This window comes from Cygnus atratus, chromosome 3 (genome assembly GCF_013377495.2).
Source record: "Cygnus atratus isolate AKBS03 ecotype Queensland, Australia chromosome 3, CAtr_DNAZoo_HiC_assembly, whole genome shotgun sequence".
NCBI lineage: Eukaryota > Metazoa > Chordata > Aves > Anseriformes > Anatidae > Cygnus > Cygnus atratus.
The window spans coordinates 37473817-37496068 of record NC_066364.1 but is presented as its reverse complement, the minus strand read 5'-3'; the positions used below and the strand labels follow the sequence as shown (position 1 = coordinate 37496068).

Genomic DNA, 22252 nt, shown 5'->3' with positions numbered 1-22252 from the left:
GCAGGTATATCGCTTTTATTTTCCATACCTTTCCTTTTTACTTATTTATTATCCCTCACCTAATAAATCTTTTATTAAGTTATTCTTAGTGCTTGGATTGATTTAGAAAAAGGTCTGTGACAGGTTTTACAGCTGAATATCTCAAAAGTGCTATTTTATCACCACTGTATATTCCATATAAGTGCTAATATACATTGGTCCTTTCTGCAGGACAACAGCGAGCTGAAGTGTGCTCTATGAGGACATCGCTGCCATTTCTCCCATTTCTCCTTGTCCAGTTCGGGACTCAGCAGCCTGAAAGATGTTCAAAAAATCTGATGTAAAAAAAAATGGTGCTAAAAGCTCTTTTTCAGGCAGGGTTTGTGTGAGGGGTGATGCTCCTGCAGTTTCCCCAAAGGCTTGTTGCAGGTCCACGTGTCCATGCAGCTCAGTATGGATTGGGCTCCTTTAGACCTACATTAACACCCTAACCCCTACATTAACACCATAACCCCTCTGTGTTTCCAGATCTCACTGATGCACCACAGCTTTCAGCTCTAGGGGAAGCTGAAAGCCCTCTGCTGCAGCTTGCCCGTGGACTGCAAGAAACCCTGAAATCCAGTCCTTCTGCTCTGCCACACAGCCATGGGGTCATGCTGGAGAACCATGCGCCATGAGTGGGTGCTGGGGGTGGTAAAAACCCCTTGCTGCCTTTTATGACAGAAAGTCATGCAAAGGGAGAAGAAAGGAGGCAAAGCAAAACAAAAGCAATAGGAAGTGCAATGGTTGCCTGCTCTTTCTTTTCTTCCCATGGAAATACAAGGAAAAAGGTAAGAACAGCAAACAGGGAGAATTCAGTCTTGGATTCTCATTCACTTCATTCATTCTTTGTATCTTTGTTGTTTGCATCAATAAAATGTCTCTTGCAGTTCTTGTGCAGGAGGATATATGTTCACATCATGTGTTTGTTGCTTTGTCTCAGCAAACAAGCAAGCCGTCTTTGGACTGATGGTCCACGTTTGCCCAAGTGAAATAAGATGCACCTGAACCAAGAACATCCCTGTAGGCAAAACAGAGAGAGAAAGATGGCTCCAGATGTGATTCATATCACAGATGGGCTGACTTGTCCTCTGGAGATGCCTCACTCCCTGTCCTTAGGATATAAGGAACACATCCCTTCCAGTACCTAAAGGGGGCCTAGAGCAAGCTGTGGAGGGACTCTTTGTCAGTAAGTATAGGGATAGGAGAAGGCGTAATGGCTTGAAACTAAAGGAGGAGAGGTTTAGATTAGATATACAGAGGAACTTCCTTACGCAGAAGACGGTGAGGCCCTGGCACAGGTTGCCCAGAGAAGCTGTGGATGCCCCATCCCTGGAGGTGTTCAAGGCCAGGCTGGATGGGGCTTTGGGCAACCTGGGCTGGTGGGAGGTGTCCCTGCCCTTGGCAGGAGGGTAGGAACTAGATGATCCTTAAGGTCTTTTCCAACCCACACCACTCTGTGATTCTATGATTCTATGAACATCAGAATACTGTGCTTCAGCCACATGCCGGAAGCTGGCATTTGTGCCCCTAATGTTTTTCATCAGACACTAGCCTCAGATTAATTTATCTTTCAAAATAGTAAATAAAACGTGATCTCTCTCCTCCCAACAGGGCAGGGACAATGGACCCAGACAGGGACCTGCTCTGGTGCTGCCACAGAAGCTGGGGATGTGTCCTGCAGCCCAAGGCAGCTTTTGGCTCCCCTGGGCCACAAGCTCACATCCACATGGCCAGAAGACGATGTGAAATCCAGCCTCATCAAGCGGTCTGGAAACATGGCTGTCTGGAAAAGCATTAAGGAAGGGCCTTAAAACCTGTCCGCTGCAGCAGGTTTAGATTAAGACAGGTATGTCGCAGACAAGCCCACTGCAATGGCTGGAGGCCGTAGCTCCCACTCAGCTTACACAGATGATGTTCTTTGCACTGACTGACTTCATGCTAAAAACCAACCCCAACAACCATCTCAACTACAGGTCCCACCAGGAGCAGGTGGTAGCCATTTGCTCAGTAAAGCACCATGTGTGTTGAGCCCACTAATGGATGAGTGGTACATTGTCGTAGATTGTCCTTTTTTTCCTGATCTCATGCAGGTATGCAGCGATTCCCTCACCTGGCACCAGGATGGGAGCCTCAGTGGTGACCCCGTGGTAGTGCTCGCAGAGGACGTCTTCCCACCCACACGTTAAAAAGTCCCCAGTGTAGACACTTCCATACGTTCTTGTGAACATTTTACTTTTGTTCTTTCTTGTTTTGTTTCCCTTAATCTAAGAGAAGTTACTCAAACTGAGAACATATTGTTGCTCTTTGTGTGTGGAAAAACATAACATAGCAACTTGTCTTAGCTTTCTAATAGTTTCACGATGTGCTTTTAAACAATGTCAAACTTGTTCAAGGCTTGTGACATTTGAAGTTGGCAAGTAAATCAATGTTTATTTTCTTTCAAAAGCAAAACTTTTTAGAAATAAAATGGTTGCATTTTTTCAAAGGAAAAATTTCATCCCTGTTTTTTTCCGTTTTCCTTATTTTTTTTTAAACATAAAATGCTGTGTATGCAGGATTATTTTTATTTTGTATGTATGTTGCAGCGCTCAACATTTTAATTGCCACTTCCTCAATAAAACTATTGGAAATCTTCCATCTTGCCATTAGCACTTACAAAATAACTGTTAACAATATGTTATCCAGACACAGAAACTTTATAATTAACATTGGACTAGTCTTCAAAGTCTAGTGACTAAAATATATCCTATAAAATTACTGGACTTCATTCAACGCTATTCTGCTGTTTTAATGTTCAATAAATGTGTTGAGGGGAGATATTTGGCAACATGAGTCAGTCTCTCTGGCAGAGAGAGTGACTACAATAGAGTTTGCTCTCTGCTGTATGGCAAAAGCACCAACACTCTATGAGGCTACAGTGCAAACACTGAAAGGTTGCTGCTGGTGTGAAATAACGTAGCTCCCAGACACACTGCTGTGCAATCCTTCAATGCGGCGCTCCTCCCTTGTCAACTGACAAGGAATTGGACAGTTTTCACATGAGCAATAAAACACAACAGGCAGTGTATTTCTGGATGATTATAGCACAACTGTGGTAGTGTCAGAAGTCAGGGGGCTGAAGGCCAAGTGTCTTAACTACAGGAGAAATACAAGATTGGCTCTGAAGCGTATTAATGCTATCCCAAAATGGAATTTCTGCAGTACATTAAATAAAAAGGAACACTTAGACCTGTGCCTTTAACACAGACATGGACATGACATCATTGGCAGCTAATTAAAACGTCTTCCAGCTGCAACCATAGTAGGTCATTCCACTGGTAAAGAGTTTGGAGAACAGGATGAAAAGGTCTGGTATGTACTTTCTTTTGGATTAAAATATGAGAAAAGCATCATAAGAGTTCAGCAAGATCACAGTCATTTAAAGCAGTATCTCCAAATAATCTGGCCATACAAAGCTCTTACCCCACAGGAAACATCTGAAAAAAAAACAAAAAACAAACAAAAAAAACCTCTCCTACTTTGTGAGACAAACAGGTCTAATGGACCAACATACATACGGATACAGTCTTGTAAGTTACTTTTCTGGGGTATAGCTCTGAATTAATCCAAAAGTATCATTGTGTTCATATTCTAGATACTCAGGGAGAAGCAGTCACTATCCCAGTGTACTTTCAGGCCTTTAAAAATATGCAATACTTTGCATGCCAGATGATATTTATGCCACAAGCTTCTGTAGGCAAGAATCAGGCTGCCCAGGGCTCCTGCCTGGCAAGGAAAGCAGAGGAGTCAGAAGCATAATCCTTGGTCCCAGGACTCCATGGTGGCACTGAGGATCTGTGTGAGAAGCAGAATGTGAGGACATTTAAGTGCCATAAGGAGCCAGACACAAGGTCCACCTGGAGTAGCGTCCTGCCTCCAGGGGTGAGCCAGGAGTGCCCAGACAGGGAGGAAAGGGGCACCAGAGGGGTGTGATGGAGCCATGCACAGCTCTACCAGACCAGTTTCTCAGCTGAGAAAATAAGAATAAAGAGAAAATGCATAAATTTACAGTATAAATAATAATATAGTCTTGCTATATCTGAAAAGCAAAAGTACATATGTGAAAAACAAAAGTATCTGGTTTTCCAGACCACTTCACTAACTCTTTACAGATAGATAGCAAGCACTATAAAAGATATATCTGCAGCATCTGGGGCAAACATTTCTTCAGAAAAAAACTCCTAGGAGAAGCTGTTTTCTACTCTCCCATTTCTCTGCTCACAGGTCATTTGGTGAGGCCACAGGTCAGAATAAGGGCTTCCGTGCAAGAAAAGTGCCAGGGAAAGGCTTTCATCTTCTGTGCTTGTTGCACACATCAACATTTCCCTTCTGTCAACAATTCGGACACCCGGTCAGACCAGTTATTTTCAAATTATTTGTCACTGTCTGAGCAGGTTTGGTCTCTTTGCAAAATGTGATTTTTCAGATCTGTCAGAAGCAGGAACAGACATTTGAGCAAGCGGCTGGGTTGCGGAGGGGACATATCTGTGCTCAGAAATGTCTACTAGGCCATAATGCAAGCTTGTATCTTCTGGACCTTTCTTTTCAACAAGACAATGGGCTTATTCTGTTCAGTGATTCCCTAATATTAAAACTGAATAATACACTTTTGAAATAACTTACAGATCATTGTGGGGGTGTTTGAGTTGCGCCAGTATAACATCACTATATCGTGACAGTCGGGTCTCAGATGAAAACACTAATTTTTTTTGAAAGGAAAAAAATCCTTTGTTGTTTCACTGTCAAGCATTCAGTTGAGAAGAGCAAAAGAATTTTGTAGGACATCTTTTCTGTGCATTTTATTGCAAACATCACATAGTCATCAATCATAAGATCAGAGAAAAGAGGTGTTTTAGGGACACTAAGGAATTACCTAGTCGATTCATCTCTGCCATGTTCCTAGTTTAAATTATTTCTTCTTTTACGCACAAAGGGCAGAAAATATTTTTTTCATTCTTGCTGCCACCCTCATGTATGTGAAGACTATTATCACAATTCCTTTTTATTCTACTGCAGACAAAACAATCTCAATTCCTTCAGCCATTACTTGTAAGATATAATTTTAGACCTTTGATCACAGTCAGTACTCTCCTCTGGTTTCCATCCATCCATCCATCCATCCATCCATCCATCCATCCATCCATCCATCCATTCATGTCTTTTTGTAGTTCAACACCTAGGATTTATCCACATTGGACAGAATGAACAGGTCTTAAAGTCTCACAGGTGGTAATCCTATATGAATACAGTACAACTGCCTTCTTCCCAGCTGTGGGACTGGAAGTCAGAGAGAAGAAATGTGAATCTTTCATGATGTAACCGGGGTAGGCTCACGTTTAAGACAAAACATTTCTGTGTTCATCGTTCAATAAAACTACTTTCATCTTAAATTTTATTTATTTTTGTGAAGACTTGTTTGAATGCTCATGTAAAGTGAATGTAACTGAGACACAAAGTAACAGACCCAGACAAATATTCCTAAAATATATGTAGGTATATGTTCACACTGAGTTAATAGAGGTAGCCTTCTTTTGGGCAACTTAAGATGATAAATTAGTCTGCAAGTTTGATGAGAATGATGGTAGATACTCATTAAACTGGTGATAGGTGTATGTCATCTTATCATTTTTATAATTTAAGAAAAGTCAAGCAATGTTTATGATTAAAGCACAATGCCTCATGCTGTAGCTGTTCTAACTGGAAGAAAAAAAAAAAAAAAGCTGCCAAGCTGCCATGCACACAAGCTGTCCTCAAGATATGCTTCTATCTTGGACCTGTAAAAGTGTTTTTGACCCAAAGCCTTGTCTGTTTTTTCCAACTATATTAGTCAGCCTAATAAAAGAGACTACCTCTGTCCATAAATCTTGTTTCTCTCGTGGTTTTCACTATAATATTTGCTGCCATAAGCCCCTAGGAATTCACAGATCTCTCTCTCTCTCTCTCTCCCTCTCTCTCTCTCTCTCGCAAATTGAGATGAAATCCTATCCCACTACAAGGCTGTCTCCCTGTGCAAAAGACCGGTGTAGTAGTGTCAAGGATCGCCATCAGATGAGCTGACAGGCTGGTGCAACACAGTGCAGTGCTGGTAGGAGATGTGGCCTTGCATCCCAAAGCCATGAAGACAGCAGAGCTCAGCGCTGCACTGGTGCAACTACACCAGTGCCAGTCCTGGAGAGAGCTCTCCCAGTGCTCCCCACTGCTCCATTGCAAGCCACAGACATGTCTCAAACCACTTGTGAGACTTCAGTTCCTTAGGTGCATGGTGGCTTTGGAAAAACATAATCTCTATTCACGAGCAGGAGAAAATCACCGAATGATTTGTTACAAATTATTCACCATGCTCTAAGAATAACCAACTTATTTCATTTAAAAGAGGGCAAAGAGGTTCTCTGCAAGCACGTGAGCACTTTTCCCCAAGGAAAATTTCATAATGGTTAATATAAGCAGAGCTACAGTAGTGCATATGGTTAACAGCTGCTTTAACATGATATGGCATAACAACTGTCTGGAAATCATTAGCCTAACTTTTCTTTAGTATTTGGATAATTAACTAACAGACAGAACTATTTCAGCTTATCAGCTAATGCATAGATACGTATTTTTCTGTATTATTTACAGTACATATAGTCCCTTTTCTCAAAATAATGCATGAAACATTTGCTGAGGGGATAAAAAAAATCATAGGTCTCTATAGATATTTAACAGCTATTTAGATATTTCCAAAACACTGAAACATTCATGGGTTCCAAAGAAGACTTTCCTTTAAGGAAATTAAAACATAAAACTGTATTACTGTTAAGGTTGCATTGAGACTCACAAAAGCCTGGAAGATAGATATTTATATATATATAAATTTTGTTATATATATTAAGCCATAAAGCGGAGTTCTCAGGGACTTTGATAATGCAGATCACCTTTTGGTTCAAAGATTTTCTAGTGAACCTTTGTTGTTCTTCACAATTGCCACCCTCCCTCTCCTTTATCTGCCCTTAATAATTTTGTTGCAAATGAAACTACCCTTCAGCTTATACAATGATATAAGGAAAAGTTTTAGTTCTCTTGTTAAACAGAGACAAAATTGAAAAGAAAGAGAGATCAGCACCAAATATGAGGCCAAAATAAAATTCCTGGCTTTGTGTTGATCTACAAAAACCTAGAAGCCATTGTCATTTTGCATGAAAATGTATATAAATATGCACAGAGTCAAGCAGTTTTGTGAAGGCAGCTTGAAAAGGAGAATAATTAATCCAGCCAACAACTCTGTAATTTGTTAACATTCCTCAACCGTAAGTTAAGTTGCACATTCAAACTTCATTCATTCTTCAGAAGAATTAAATTATAAAAATAATATAATTGCCAAAAACTTCTTTAGGAAGAAAACATGGTTGAAGGAAGCATCTAGAATTTAGATTGTATGTGAGTAGCAGAAATAAATAATTGAAATTGTAAGATCTGAATCCTTGTCATCTTCCCATGAGTCCAGATAGAAGGGAGATGAATAATGATGTACAGTTTTTCCTTCTGCTTCCCAGCGTGTTTGCACGTGTGTATTTGTGCACCTGTCCTTTCTTGAGGACAGCTCAGAATCCATGTTGAATACCCATAGAAAGTTAAACCTATACCCTGATGCAGGTGCATGTTCTTTCAAGTGGGGAGGTGGAATGCTCTTAAAGGCTTGGTTATAATGAAGTTTTAGGAGTGGGGAGGGAGAAGGGACATGACTAAAGTACAAGTGGTTACCCAGCTGCCTGTGAATAACACGAAGAGTAGTTTGACCTGATTGACTTTTCTGTTGTCTGGTACTAAATGCAATTCCCTCTCTAGCTTTTCCATAGACCATAGCTTGTTTTAGCCTTTTGGACCTCTTATGTACTAAAGCATACATTTCTTTACAGCACACATCAGAAAAAAACAGTGGTAAATGTTAATCCTGCAATGGGCATTGAAAGAACAGGTGTGTTTTTGCTTAATGAAGATAGATTCCATTTCAACAGTAGCCATTTGGTAAGAAATATGTGTAATACCCTGCTACCTGAATCTGATATATCATGGCTCTGCTAATACATGCTACCATAACTGTCAGAGACAAAAAGCTTATTAAACATCAGTAGCTGTTCCACAAACTCACCACTGCTATTAATTAACTGCCTGTTAATGAATGCAGCATGCTTTCTAAAGTCCAAATGTATTTGGTTATTGGTAGGGAGTTCAACAACAATCCTGCCATACTCATAGGCTTTGATAAACTACCTAAATGCCTATTTGTAGTCCTCACGGGATGGTGTTGTCAATAAAGATACCTGGTGGTATTTCTATGGGTATATGACTTCTGTATGATTCATGGTCCAACACGACTAATGACTGCAATTCCTGTAGGGTCATGGAGTAGGCATATCTGATGGCTTTTTAAATTTTTAACCTTGTTTTTTAACCTTGTCACCAAAGGTTTCTGCAACACAGATCAAGAGCTCATTTAACTTAGAGCCCTAAATTTTGGGAATAGAAGTAGCATTTAATTTGCTCCAAGTCTTGGTTCCATGGGAGATAAATAACTGAAAAATTCCTATTTTCTCAGAAATGTCATGAAATATTTCTCTTAGATATCCATATAGCAGAGAATACTCAGCTTACAATTTTGTCCAGTGCTTGATAGTTGGCCCTTAAATCTCCAGAGAACAGTTCATTGCATTTTGTCTTCTTTGGATTTGACCCACAGTCCTAGCAGAGGCAGAAGAAAGTTAACTGTGGCTGAGAGGGGTCTTACAAGGTGCAGGAGTGGAAGTCCCACCATCCTTCAGCTGTGTATTCGCCTCCTTGCAGAGAGCAGCAGGATACTTTTGGAGTACCTACCACAAAGCGTCATATGCAAGCACATTTTGATCACAACATCTGAGCCAGGTCCCCAGCCTCACCAAGGAGTTTACAGGAGCATGATATGAAGTTTCATATGTGGTACTATTGCTGCCATCTTTGTGCAAATGCAGGCATACAGCCATTCATATATAACAGGTCACTGGAGGATTATAGAGTAAATAAGATTGTAAGGATCTTGTGAGTATGGGTGAAGAGTAACTCTTATTAAGGGAGAAGGGTTTTTACTTCACTTGCCCTTTTTCTCTCTTATATGACAATAGCTAGAATAGATCTGCACAACAATAGAGTCAGATTTCTAATCACAAAATAATGTCTCTGTTCTCAGCACATTGGCTGAGAAAAAAAAAAAAAAAATCTGTTCCCTTTCCCATTGTTGGCCTATGACCAAGTTCCATGTGGGTCTAATACTGCAATCTTCATTCAGATAAGAAGAGATTTATCAAAGTGAGGATCAGGACTTTTGTCTATAAAATCAGCTGGTTCCTGTTATAATATTCATTCAATCATGATGACATTTGTGATATCTACACCAAAATCAGCAAAACTCATTCCTTTTGCTTTGCAAGATTCATCTCATTGTATCTTATCAAAGTCTTTTTGTTACTCAGACCAGCGACTGTAAAAAATTATCAGAAAAAAAATTCTGGAACTGCTTAAGACTACTGATTTCACGTGGGGGATGGGTCGAGCACATAGAAATCTTCTATTTGAATCTTGAAACAAATGTAGCACAATAAAATTGTCTTCAATATTATAATAAATTTAACAAGTCTTAGAACAATTCATTCACAATAATAAAACACAAAATTGTGCAAATAACACAAATAGTAACAGACAAATCCTAAGAACGAGTATTGCCTCTATCTGACAATAATAATTGTAAGAAGATGAAAAATGAAATCAAATCAGAAAACAAACTTTCAGTTGAAAGCTGACTATTGAGGCATTTTATAATTTAAAATACATCCAAAATAAAAGCAGCAATAAAATGTTAAGTATCCTACCATACTATTCATATGTTGGAGTTTTTTTTCCAGTATTATATTTTCCATCTTTGTTTTCAATATTTAAGCAAAGTTTCCTGGGAATGATCTTCACGGTCAGCTTCCTATTTAGCATTTCTCTTCTGTTATTTGCTCCTGGGAGGTACAGAGATGACATGAAAAGAAAAATAATGTGTCAGTGAAAGAAAAAGAGAAAAAAATACCTAGTTCTAATCCCACTTCCTGTAATAATATAGATACTCTTCATTTGTGAAAACCAGTAAATAACCCATTGCAGCTCCTAGACGCCTTTAAAACTTGAATCTACCAGTCCGCATTTGAAGAATTCCAGTAAGATTTTTGAAAGGACTGTTGTCAAAGAACAAATATCTACAGTTCAGGAAAAAAAAGTTTGTTTCCTAAAACCTTCTTCAAGGAAAAAGGAGAATATTACTCCTCATCTTTACCAGTTTCTGAACACACATTTAATCCATGACCTAATTAATTTATTCTGACAGGAAAGCTTGCTTTCTTTCTCTTTCTTTCCTTCTTTCCTTCCTTTTTTCTTTTTTTCTTTCTCTTTCCTTCTTTCCTTCCTTCCTTCCTTCTTTCTTTCTTTTTCTTTCCTTCTTTCCTTCCTTCCTTCCTTCCTTCTTTCTTTTTTTCTTTCTTTCTTTCTTTCTTTCTTTCTTTCTTTCTTTCTTTCTTTCTTTCTTTCTTCCTGTGAAACAAGTAAGCTATCAGAACAGTTTTATAAAAATGTGAAGATCTGCTTAATAAACTCCTTTGAGGGTAGTTGGGACACAGATGTTTTTTATAGTTATTAGTTATAGCTTAAGATAAAACAATGATGGAAAATTAGAAGTCTGAGTTTTATACTGGGTACCTACTAAATCTCTTTTCTATTGGTGATCTTATCCAACAGTACACAACAAATGCATTACTGCAAAGTATGCATTTAATATTCCACACATATGTAGCCAGATAGTTGGATGACGTAAAAATAATACAAACACTTGCACTCTTCTTCCACAGGGAAAGAATTTACTTCTGTAATGTGGAGCATTCAACCATTTCATATTCTAAACTTCATTTAATACAAGAGAGTATGTTGCCTTTTCCCATTTTTTTTCTTTTTCCTTTTTATTTTTTTTTTCCACAGCAAAGATGTAAAACTTTCCCCACGGATTTTTTCCTATAATATATAACAACAAAGCCTATGTTATTCAGCTCTCTCTTTGCAGACATAGGAAAGTGCTTGCTTGCTATTGACCATTGGCCACAATAGACTGTAACCTTTGGAAATGACTTGTTCTTAATTAGCAGCCTTGCTGGTGCTTAGGGATCTGTATTAGTGACCTGGGCCTGGCTCTTCCAAGCACTTCACATGGAATTGTTCCTGTCCAGAAGAGTTCACAGGCTTGAAAAGTCACTTTATCCTCAGCTAGCAGAGGCTGGTGCAAGCTTCTCACCAAAGGCAATTGGGCATCTCATGGATGTAAGGAAGGGCATGTAACCTTCAGTTTCCCTCCAGGGTTTACTCTTAACTGCTGCCCAAAAATAGGTCTTCCTTTCTCTGTTTTTGCTATGTCAAAACACTGTAGCTGTTTATCCCTTCCTTCGCACCGCCTCTGCCCCCTTTCCCACCCCCCATTCTCTTTCAAGCCCATTGCTTTTCCCCACGGGATTTATTTAAGCCATCAGGGGTTTATATTTAGCTCTGGCAGAAGCCAGAGGGTATGTGTCTGCTCCCACCTCCAGTGATGTAAGGCTAACCCCAGGACCTCAGTGGCCACACTTCCAGCCGAGCTCAGTGCTTGGTGGAGGAAGGCTCAGAGCATTGATTTTCCCATGCCCTCAGACTTTGCTTGTTGAGACTCCAGGCTTTTTGATTCAAGCACCTCTTGGCTGCCTGGTGGTGACTGCTACAGTTAAAAAAAATAATAATAATAAAAAATCATCATGGTCATTTCTTATACATTGAGACCCAGACTTTCCCATCGACCGAGGCGAGGCTAAGCTGCCAGGTTATGTCACCTGAGGACCTGGCCCCCAGTCTCTCTTGAAGTTCACCAGGAGATTTTCAGCCAAAAATCTTCATGTTTCCTTTCCAGTACTGGCCGCTTTTTCCAGCAGTGAGAGCAGAGTGCTCATAAAATATGTACTCGTGTTATTATTATTGTACAGTAACACTAATATTATAGTAGTACCCAGAGGGCTGGAACTAGGTCCCATCAAGTTATATCTTGAGCAAACACAGCCGTGGGCCTTGGCCAAGGAGCCAGCATGTCATGCGTCAGCCCAGCCATGGCATCAAGCACCACTATGCACAGTGATGGAGGTACCAAGCAGGAGGAGACCCCAGGGGCTGGAGAGTAAGTGCATACCAGCCATTCTTCTCCAAATACCCATCTCTTCATGCCCTGAAGGTGAATTTTCACCATCCTTCTCACAACCTAAAGGAATCTGATGAAGAAAAAAAGGGTAGGGTAGGGTAGGGTAGGGTAGGGGAGGGTAGAGGAGGGTAGGGGAGGGTAGGGTAGGGGAGGGGAGGGGAGGGGAGGGGAGGGGAGGGGAGGGTAGGGAAGGGAAGGGAAGGGAAGGGAAGGGAAGGGAAGGGAAGGGAAGGGAAGGGAAGGGAAGGGAAGGGAAGGGAAGGGAAGGGAAGGGAAGGGAAGGGAAGGGAAGGGAAGGGAAGGGAAGGGAAGGGAAGGGAAGGGAAGGGAAGGGAAGGGAAGGGAAGGGAAGGGAAGGGAAGGGAAGGGAAGGGAAGGGAAGGGAAGGGAAGGGAAGGGAAGGGAAGGGAAGGGAAGGGAAGGGAAGGGAAGGGAAGGGAAGGGAAGGGAAGGGAAGGGAAGGGGAGGGGAGGGGAGGGCAGGGGAGGGGAGGGCAGGGGAGGGGAGGGCAGGGGAGGGGAGGGCAGGGGAGGGGCAAGGCAAGGAGAAAAGAAACAACAACAAAAAAACACCCAACTTATAGAATGCAACATAAGGGTGAGATAAGAAGGTTGCCATGATGTTCACAGAACAAATAAGAAAATACTTGATCTGTGCACTGCCATAGGCTTAGCTGGTTTGTTTTTCAAGATGAATAGTCCAGTCATGAGCTGACCCTTCCAGAGAGACTTTTAATGGATTAGAATAACCAATAACCTTTGCAATCCCGCCTGGGGTGCTGAGATCACCCTTTTAAATCCAAAAAGGAATGAGAAGGTACATGCTCTTTAAAAATTGTACAGTTCCCAGTAGGTAAAAGGGTAAATGACAAAGAAGACACCAAACAGAACTAGTCTAGAGGAAGCTTTCCTAGTTTCAGATACATGATCTGCTGGAGAGACATGGGACTCCACTGTTTCTTTATGTCAATAAGTAAATAATTTTAAAAAATGTATTTCATTATTTCATTGTCTTAACATTATGGTTAAATATTTAACTTTGTTAGCATGAGAAAACTCTAGTTCCTATGTCAATTGGTTTACTGGAGAAGCAACTAGTGATTGATACTTGCAATTTGTTTGTACCCTCTAAACACTTCACTTTAACTGATAGGACATTTCTCAAGCAAAATTTCAGTTACGGTACTGTTGTTTGCTATATGTCCTGGGGTACCTGCAGGCTCTCCCCACACTTTACCATTCTGCGAGGTACTCTACAGGCACATAATGTTTCACAGACCCTATTTCAAAGACTTCTAAAATGGCGTTCACAGTTTCTGGACTGGATTCTCTGTTAGTTTAGATTGGCAACTCTACATTGACTTCAGTGGAAGTCTGGTAATTTACACCAACTGCGAATTTGGATCTTTATTTCTTCTTCTCTTTTATTTCTGAGGACAGATTGGTTTATTTTAAAAAGCTGGCTGCTGACTAGAAATGTGTGAAATAACTTTTTTTTTTCCTGCATAAATATTTTTAAACAGTATTTTCAAGGATTTTGCAATGAATTACATGAAGCTGGCAAAGCTCTGGTACCCCCTTCATCTTGTGCAAACAGAATTATGTAAAGAACAGGTCTATGGGACATTAACATGTTCAAGCAAAAAGAACATTAAAAAGCAAATTTTTTTTTTGCCAGAGACCTTAACCTTTCCCCATCCCGGCCCCTGGACAGGTGACATTCTACCATCTAGAGATTTTACCTGATTTATCCTGACCACCCCCATTAGATTCTTTTTATATTCTGGATAGGACCAACTGGCCAGTTTACTGCTTGTGTTTGCCATCGTTGCAATGAATAATTAATCTCATGCTGTGAGTCTCTCAGTCTATAAAGCCTACTCCAAATTCAATTAAATTTCTAAGTGTAGGCACAAGGCCATCTTAAAGTTGTTTTTCCCTTGAATTTAATAGGTTTTGGCCTAGAAGGCAGGTCCTCTGCCCTAGTAGTTTCTCCCACATAACGGAGACTTTTTTCATTCTTCATTATTCAGAATTACCTTGAGATCTTCCTAGTAGTAAGCACTCACTTAGCCATACACATCCCCAAAATGTTTTAATCTGATGAAGCCACCAAAACATTTCTAAACATAGACCACAAATATTCATAACCGTGCTGTAAATGGTTTCTGCATCCCTTTGAGCATTGTCTAAGGCCAAAAGTCATAGCCAAGGAATGGAGTTTAAAACTTTGACTGAAAATCTTGGAGCATCTGGTCCTTAAAGGATGGCTGCAGCAGCAGCTAAGGCTGCAAGGATGTCTTTCCTTCTCCAGCATTTTCTCTCACCCAACTCTGTCCATGCTTTTGGTGTCCTCTCTCCCATCCAAGTATTTCTTTCCCTTTTCACCAGTGTTTTTCGGTAGCTGGTCTTCCTCCATGCAATTTCTAGTTTCTCTCCTGCTGGCAAGACAATTTGCACGTTGTTATCACCAAAGAAAAATATAATTATTTGGGCAAAAGTAAGACACAGACACCACTAGACACATCCATGCATGAGGGATATCTTTGGTCCCTCCTTTGAGTTTTAACTACTTTCCCTTCCTCATCTCCAAAGGTTGTGGTGGACACAGTGGTGCAAGACCGCATGTGGGTGAGGGAGACCTGCCAAGGCCCCGACACCAGGAAATGTTGTAGCTTTTTGGTCATTAGGGTGTTCACAGCTCCTCCTGACTTCGCCTTCATTTGAGGACCTGTGTGCCTCATGCCATGTACCCCTACCTACACATGCCAACAGTTTATGCTGCCACCTGACCCTTTACACCCACCCTGGTCCCTGCTGCCCTGCCTGGCTGAGTCCCAAGGGGCTGCTTCCCAGTTGCACACCAGTTCTTCACTCTTGCACTCCTATCACACATGCTAGCACACAAACCCAGCTCTCAGTTCCCTCCTTCCCAGCAGGGGCTGGCAGGGAAGAGGGGTGCGGAGAGCCTGAGGAGGCTCAGCCACCTGAGATGTTGCCTTCTCCTGGAGGTGGAGGGCAAGGCACAGGGGGCCAGGCGAAGAGGTTTTCCTCCTGATGGCAAGAGCTGAATTTTATAAGAGGGGTGGAGCCTTCAGATCTTTCCTGGCTCTGCTCCCGAGGAAATCATGTCAGTGAGGAGAGCTGGCAACACCGCCGCCTCTCCCCGGCTCTTCAGCCTGGGAGGACTTGCTCAGCTCTCAGCCTGACAGCTTCTGAATGGCAGCGGAGCTGCACATGGGCCTGGCCATAGCTCTGAGCTTTTGCTCTGCCTCTCCATTTCATCTATGAATCACAGGTGTTGTGCATTTCTCTCAGAGGACTGAAAGGAGTTTTCAAGAGCTCCAAAATCACTCAAAGTTAATGGGAGCTGGGAGCCCAAAAGGCCTCTGAGGAGCCACACTGCCCCAGCGCTCTTCAAGCCCTGATGTTCACTGGAATTGGGATTCCTACGGCACAGGATGCTTTTAAATGCGTGTTTTGCTCTCTCACACAACTGGGAGCCAAGAGCTCGCCAGCTCTGGTCGTGCTTCTGCAATTAAACTTTTCCAAGGCATTTAAGCAAGTCACAATCCTACTGAGCCTCTCTCACCATCTGTAAAATGGAGATAACAATATTTAACATCCTTCCAAAGTAAAAGTTAATAAGGCTTCGGCAGCTTATGAATGCATAGGGTCTTGAAGATACAAGGCACTGGGAGAGCATTATGTGTTGTTGTTACTAATTGTGAGTATCCTTAGCTTTAGTTTGTTGTCAATTATTATTAAAAGTGAGAATTTGTGATCCAATGTAATATTACTCTGAAAAGATTTAGTATCTTTCACAGCCTGTAAATAACTTCGTTGTATTTGTCTGATGCAGAGATGGTAATAGGAAACAGATTTGAAAAGTGGTGCAAAAAGGAATGTGTGGTTGTTCTGACAATATAGTTTTCTTAAATTTAAACCTGATAAATCAGCTTTGGGATCATATTTTCTCTGAGGAGAATATTTTTAAAGGAGGCAACATAAATGAATTCCTTAATTAGAACATAAACATTAGCACTATGTTTCTACACTTCTGTTCATACTGATGAATAAACAGATACATGTCAGGGCTTTAAATGACATTTGGCAAGGAGGTATAGGGAAATTTTCACAATCTGCAGGAGGAATCTGAGGAAGGTCTTCCCACTACCAACTTTTTGACCCTGCCAAGTAAAAAGTGACCTGTGGATCACAAGACTAGATACATCAGTGCCACAGAGGGCATATCAGCTGCTTATCAAAAACATATGTCTCCACTACCATGAAGTACCAGTCTGAAGCCTTCTAAAATTTTGCAGATGAAAATTAATTGTACTGCAGTAAAGATGTTAGATGAACTGGCTCCTCATACGGGAAGTTACTCAGGCACAGGAAAGGTCTATGCTATTTCTTTCATCTTCTTCCATTCCACACCCCCTCACCCCCTGCCTCAGGAACCACAGGACACTAGATATACCCACTGAGGAACTGCATGAATGTCTTTTTTCCTCATCTCTTCTGTTCATTCCTATGGGTTCGCACCACCATGAGCTTCCCTTTAGTGAATGCTAGCCCTCAAAATTATTCAATGGGCTGAATAGCTCTTGACTGTTGTGCCATGAAGAAGTCAGTCTAAGAAATACATAAATTTTCTAAGGGATACGGGATTGATCTTTTTTCTTTTCTTTTTCTTTTTTTTTCCTCTTAGAGATTTCCATCTGCAGTTGAGCAGGTCTCCATCCCCTAACACCAAAGGGTTCCCAGCCCTGGGTCATCGTGCACCAGGTGAAGGATGTTGATGCTGTTATTCTTCTTTTCATAGGCATGAGTAAGCATATGAGTGTGGGTAACTGACGCGAAGCAGACAATTTGTCTGCAGAAAATGAGGTCTGGACTCTTTCTTACATGGCTGAGGTTTCTTTTATGCTCTCAAACCTCATAAAGCCACTGTGTATCTCCGGGTACGTGTATATTTTTGTGTGCTTTTCAATGTAGCTTCTTATATCCTTTAGATTAAAATCCATACTTTTTTGTTTTGTTTCATTTTTTTTAATTGCAGTTTTGGAAGGGTCAGCTCTGATGATTTTGTTATACTTGATAGTGACTTTCAGAGTATCTGGTTCTTTAACAGAATCTCGACTTCTGTGGAGCTAAAGCAGATATGAACTTCCCAAAATAACTGAAAGGAGCGAGAATGTTAGCCTTTTCCATATTTATAAGCAGCCAGTTATTTCTGAATCTATTGCAGATGTATCCCATTAACTGTCAAGTTACTTAGTAAACCCACCAAATTACTGCACACTCACTTAATAAAAGTGCTAGATATATAAAAGAGCAAGGAAGTTCTCAAGGTTTTTCTTAAACCTAACCAGGAAAAAGGAATTGTGTTTCTCTCTTTCTCTCTCTCTCTTTCTCCCCCACTCCCTCCCTCTCTTCCTCTCTCTCTTTCTTTCTCTCTTTCTCTCTTTCTTCTGCTTCTATCTTTCTTTTCTTTCTTTTTAAGCAAGGAGCACAGCCAGGGAAAATGAATGTTAAAAACCAAGCAGAACAAAATGAGGGCTTTCATTTGCAAACCTCGACATACCACATGTGCCTATAAAATACAGGAAATGGGTACAAATGTGAAGCTGCACACAGGATTAGAGGCACATGAACACATTTAAAGCAGGTGGAAATAATGTCAGCTGGGGATGTAATGTTAGGTTTGTACCAGTGCAAAGAGTAGATGGGGCTATACTGCCATTAGGGTATTCTCAGTACAATTTTCTGAAAATAAACCGTAAACACAAAGAATTTCTGGTGTCCTTAAACAAACGTACAGATGTTAGCTACATCTCTTCCCATTGCTTTTAAAACAGGAAAGCCTCCAGGCCTTCAGCTCAACTGCAAAGCTTTACAAATCCAGTAAGCTAGTTTGTCAACAAAGGGAGCCTTGGGGAACATCACTGAAGTAACTTTTTTGTCAACTGGCATTACAATATCATGCAAGGCCAAAACACGACATCAAGCTATTGGGAAATCTGGCCTGGTGAGAAATTGTCCTTGAATAAGTGTGTCATGCATTAAAACAATGATGGGATGTACACAAGGCAAGTAATAAGATGGCCTGTACTGCCCCCATAGACTCGTCCCTGCAAGATCAGCATGGGTGGGCATAATCCTTCACAAAAATGTCTCCATTTTCCCCTACAAATTCCCAAGTAGGATACTTTTTGGTGCAGTACATCAGAAAGAGCCTGGCAGGATTGGCATAAGGTCTAGAGAGGAACAAACTTTTCATGTCTTTTCAAACAATCCTGCCAGTGGTGAGAGTAGAAGTAACTTGTCATTAGCTATGCCCAAGACTATAATCTCCTCTCTGGAGGTCCTGGGGACAGCTGGAGCTGACAGAGCCAAGCAATCAGCAGGGAGAGGGGCCAAAGCTGGCACAGAGGCATAGAACAGAATGGTCCTTACCCTGTTTGCATCCTCTGGGATATGACTTGCTCTGTGTGCACAGTTTACTGCATCCTGTATCTCTCCTGCCAAAATCTCATTCACAGTGAGGATCTAAATCAAAGGATCTCCTGCCACTACAGCCCTGCCTCCTTGCAGCAGCTTAGATTACACATTTTCCATGAACTAGAAGAGCACCCATGTCCTACAACTTAAAAGCAAAATCTGAAGAATTGATTGGGCCCAAAGAAATTTGTGTTTCCAAAAAAGACAAAATATGAATGATTTCAGAGTCTGGAATCTGTTCAACCGGTGCCTTCCAAAAGAAACCCTAGCCCTGCATCCAAAATCTACTGAGAGAGAGAAAACAAGCAAACCTTTCCCACTTCTGAAGATATAGCATACTTGCTCCAGTGCCCATTAAACAAGATAGTAAGTTTTCCTCCTCTTTGCCAGGTTAAACTACAGATATTCCTTCCCATTCTCTTGCGCTGTCTTCCAGAGCACAAATAAAGCACCATCTGGCCCTTCATTAACTCTATTTGATTTCCTTTGATCTCATGTAAACGATGAGAAAAAGATCTAAGACTCCCTTCTCCTCTTTAGACATATGCATAACTCACTTCAGTGTCAATGGGAGTTAAACATCCCTATGGAGAGGAAGAAATAGAAACCACTGTGTATTTCACTGCAGCATCCACACATTTGCAAAATGGAAACAAAGTGGTCCAAAACCGAATTCCCAGATCAAATTCCTCCAAGTCTGAAAGTGGACCTTAGAGAGGATGTAGAAATACCAGGATACTCTGACAGGACACAGTAGGGTAGTTGATGCTCTTATTCATAAAGCAAAACACCTCAGTTGTCATGAATTCAACTGGAAGCAGTTCAAAAAGGAAAATAATAAAATTTAAAATGCATTTTGAATTTATCTATAATTTACTTTATCTTTCTTCTATGTACAAGATAAAAATTGTTGCAAATTAAAGCCTGAGATCACAGAGCCTTCCAAGACCCCTCTTCTATTTGCTCCCCCCCAAACAACACCATCTTTCACCAGCAGAAGTTCAATATTATCTTCCCTTATTGCTGGTAGTTTGTAAGAGTAAAAGATGTTGTCTTTATTTCAGGGCTGGCCAAAGAAGCAATGGATCCAGAGAGCTGGCAATCGCCTGCTAACACCCCACACTTCCCAAGGCATGCGGGGAACCTTGTGCCCATGTAATATCACTGACTGTGGTGGTGAAGGCTGGGAGGTTGAGCACCCCATGGAGACCCAAAACCACCCAGGAAATTATGGTCAGGCAGGGAGGCAGGGACTCCCAACATCCTTTTAAATCCCCTGGAGTGAGGTGCTTAGGGCAGAGCCTGAACAAGGCCTTCACCCTATCCTGCTGCACACCCTGGCACTGACCTTCCTGCTTTGCCCTGCTGCCAGGGGGGTTCTCAGCCCCTTTCCATCCCCAGTGCCCCTTTGGGGAGGCCTCTCACTGATCCAGTGGTGGATTTAGGGTTGATTGAGCATGGCGAGAACTGACAAGCATACCCAAGAGCTCATCAGTCCAAACACATGGGCACACCCCAGCGCTTGCCCCCTCCACCCAGCTGAGGCCCTTATATGTGTGCCTATGCCCGTATATATCCAAAATATCCCTTCACACACGTACACACAAGCTCTGCTCTGGCAGCCCGTCCCCTCGGGGTGTCCCCAGCTCCAGCACTGCCCGCAGGTGCTACTTTGCTGCTGGACGGGCACAAAAGCAAAGGATGGAAAAGGGTCCGGGGGGGGCGAGATCCGCGGGTGCGCAGTGCCCTGCAGGACTCGCAGCGCCGTGCCGCGGGCAGCAGCCAGGCCCTGGTTTGTTTCCCCAGCGTTTAACGCGGGCTCTGATCTGGCGCAATAATCAATAACCATCCTTCAGTCTTTGAACACCAGGGGGCTGAGAGGACTTTTCAAGACAAATTCCTCGGGCGATGATGTATACTTCACACTTACTGTGCACTTTCCACTGAGGAAAAGGAGAGAAAGAGAAATAAGGAGGGAAAAAAAAAAAAAAAAAGAGAGAAACAACAAAGGAAAAATATTGCATTTATCTACGGAAATCAATGGCTGAAAGAATCCCGACCACAAGGCATGCCTATATTTAATGGGGAAGACTTCAATCGATAAACATGCATGCGCGTGTGCGTATGTAAGTTTCCATATACACACATATATACATCTATACATAATATATGGATGTATATTCTCATGTATATGTGTATGCATACGCACACACGCACTGGTTTATTTTTAAAAAGGCGCCAAGGGGCTTTACACACGCAAACCTTAAAGGAGAGTGGCTTTCAAGCCCTGGTTTGCGACACGTAGCTGGAGCCTCCACAAGCGCCTCGCCCTCGCCCCGCTCCCCGGGTAATTACAAGCAGAATGCTCGCACAGTTTTTAATAACTGTCTCCCTTTCAGCACATCGAAAAAGCAATATATTTAAAAGATATATTATGTATGCAACACTTGATAGGGAGCTCCGGGGAAATGATCTCCTGGATGTTACTCTGGAAGTATGTGGGGCTGGCTGATTGCAGAGGAATGTAATTTCGGCGAGCCAAATCCCTTCTTTTCAGGTGACACGGGGGCTCCGACCGCGCTCACGGGCTCCGCCGGCATGGGACGACGCGGGGAGCCGCTGCGCAGCAGAGAAGGCTCTTTGGTGGCTCCTTGGAAGGGTGCTGCCCAGCTGGGGCTCGGCTTTCTCCTCCAGTAACGGGTTTCCACCCGAGATCCTACCCGCTTGCCCCTTGCTCCGACGGCTCGCCCCAGTCGCCCTCGCCCGCCGCCGGGGTGGCCCCGGGAGGGCGTCGGGGCGCGGTGGCCCCGTTCCCACGCCGGGTTCCCCTAAAACGGGGCAGACGGGGCCGAGGTAGAGCAGCTGCGGTTTCCCCTCGGCAGCCGGTGTGCGCGCATCTCCTCGGCCCGGGGCCGAGCTGCGGCTTCGGGGGGCCGCGGATCCTGTCGGGGGAGCCCCCTCGCAGCACCCCGGGGCTAGCCTGGGCTTCGGGGGTGCCTGCGAGAAAGACAGAAAAGCGAGCTGAGCAGGGCTGAGCCGCAAATCCGAGAGAGAGCCTCCGGGGCGAAGCCCTCGGGCTCCCAGCCCCGCTTCAGCTGCCGGGTTCAACGGCAGGCAGGGAAGGTGCGCTTCAGGCAGCGGGGCGTTTCAATTCCCCTCGCATATAAACACAGGAACGGCCTTTCAAGAAATTCAGAAAACTTTGTAAAACACCATCGACTCACACGTTCACACCGAGAAGAGCAGTAAAAGGGTATGAGTGTAGGGTCTGGATTTTATGTTTTCCTGTCCTCTGGGGTCTGGTTTTAGACGGAGGGAATTGGGGGGGTTATTTTAGGGATTTTTTTTTCTTTTCTGTGTGGGGAAAGATTAACCTTTCAAGCCGAGAAATACAGGTGCTCCCTGGAATTTCCCCTCAACGCAGATATCTAGA

The 22252-nt window shown here is 42.5% G+C and overlaps 1 long non-coding RNA gene across 1 annotated transcript; it reads right to left on the bottom strand.

The window, feature by feature from the left end:
* Positions 1–2607: 2607 nt before the first annotated feature.
* Positions 2608–14746, bottom strand: LOC118254335 (uncharacterized). Its single transcript, XR_004780655.1, has 3 exons — positions 14640–14746; positions 9939–10073; positions 2608–3855 (listed from the first exon to the last, which is right to left on the bottom strand). It is a non-coding gene; the product is annotated as an uncharacterized LOC118254335 (long non-coding RNA).
* Positions 14747–22252: the final 7506 nt, after the last annotated feature.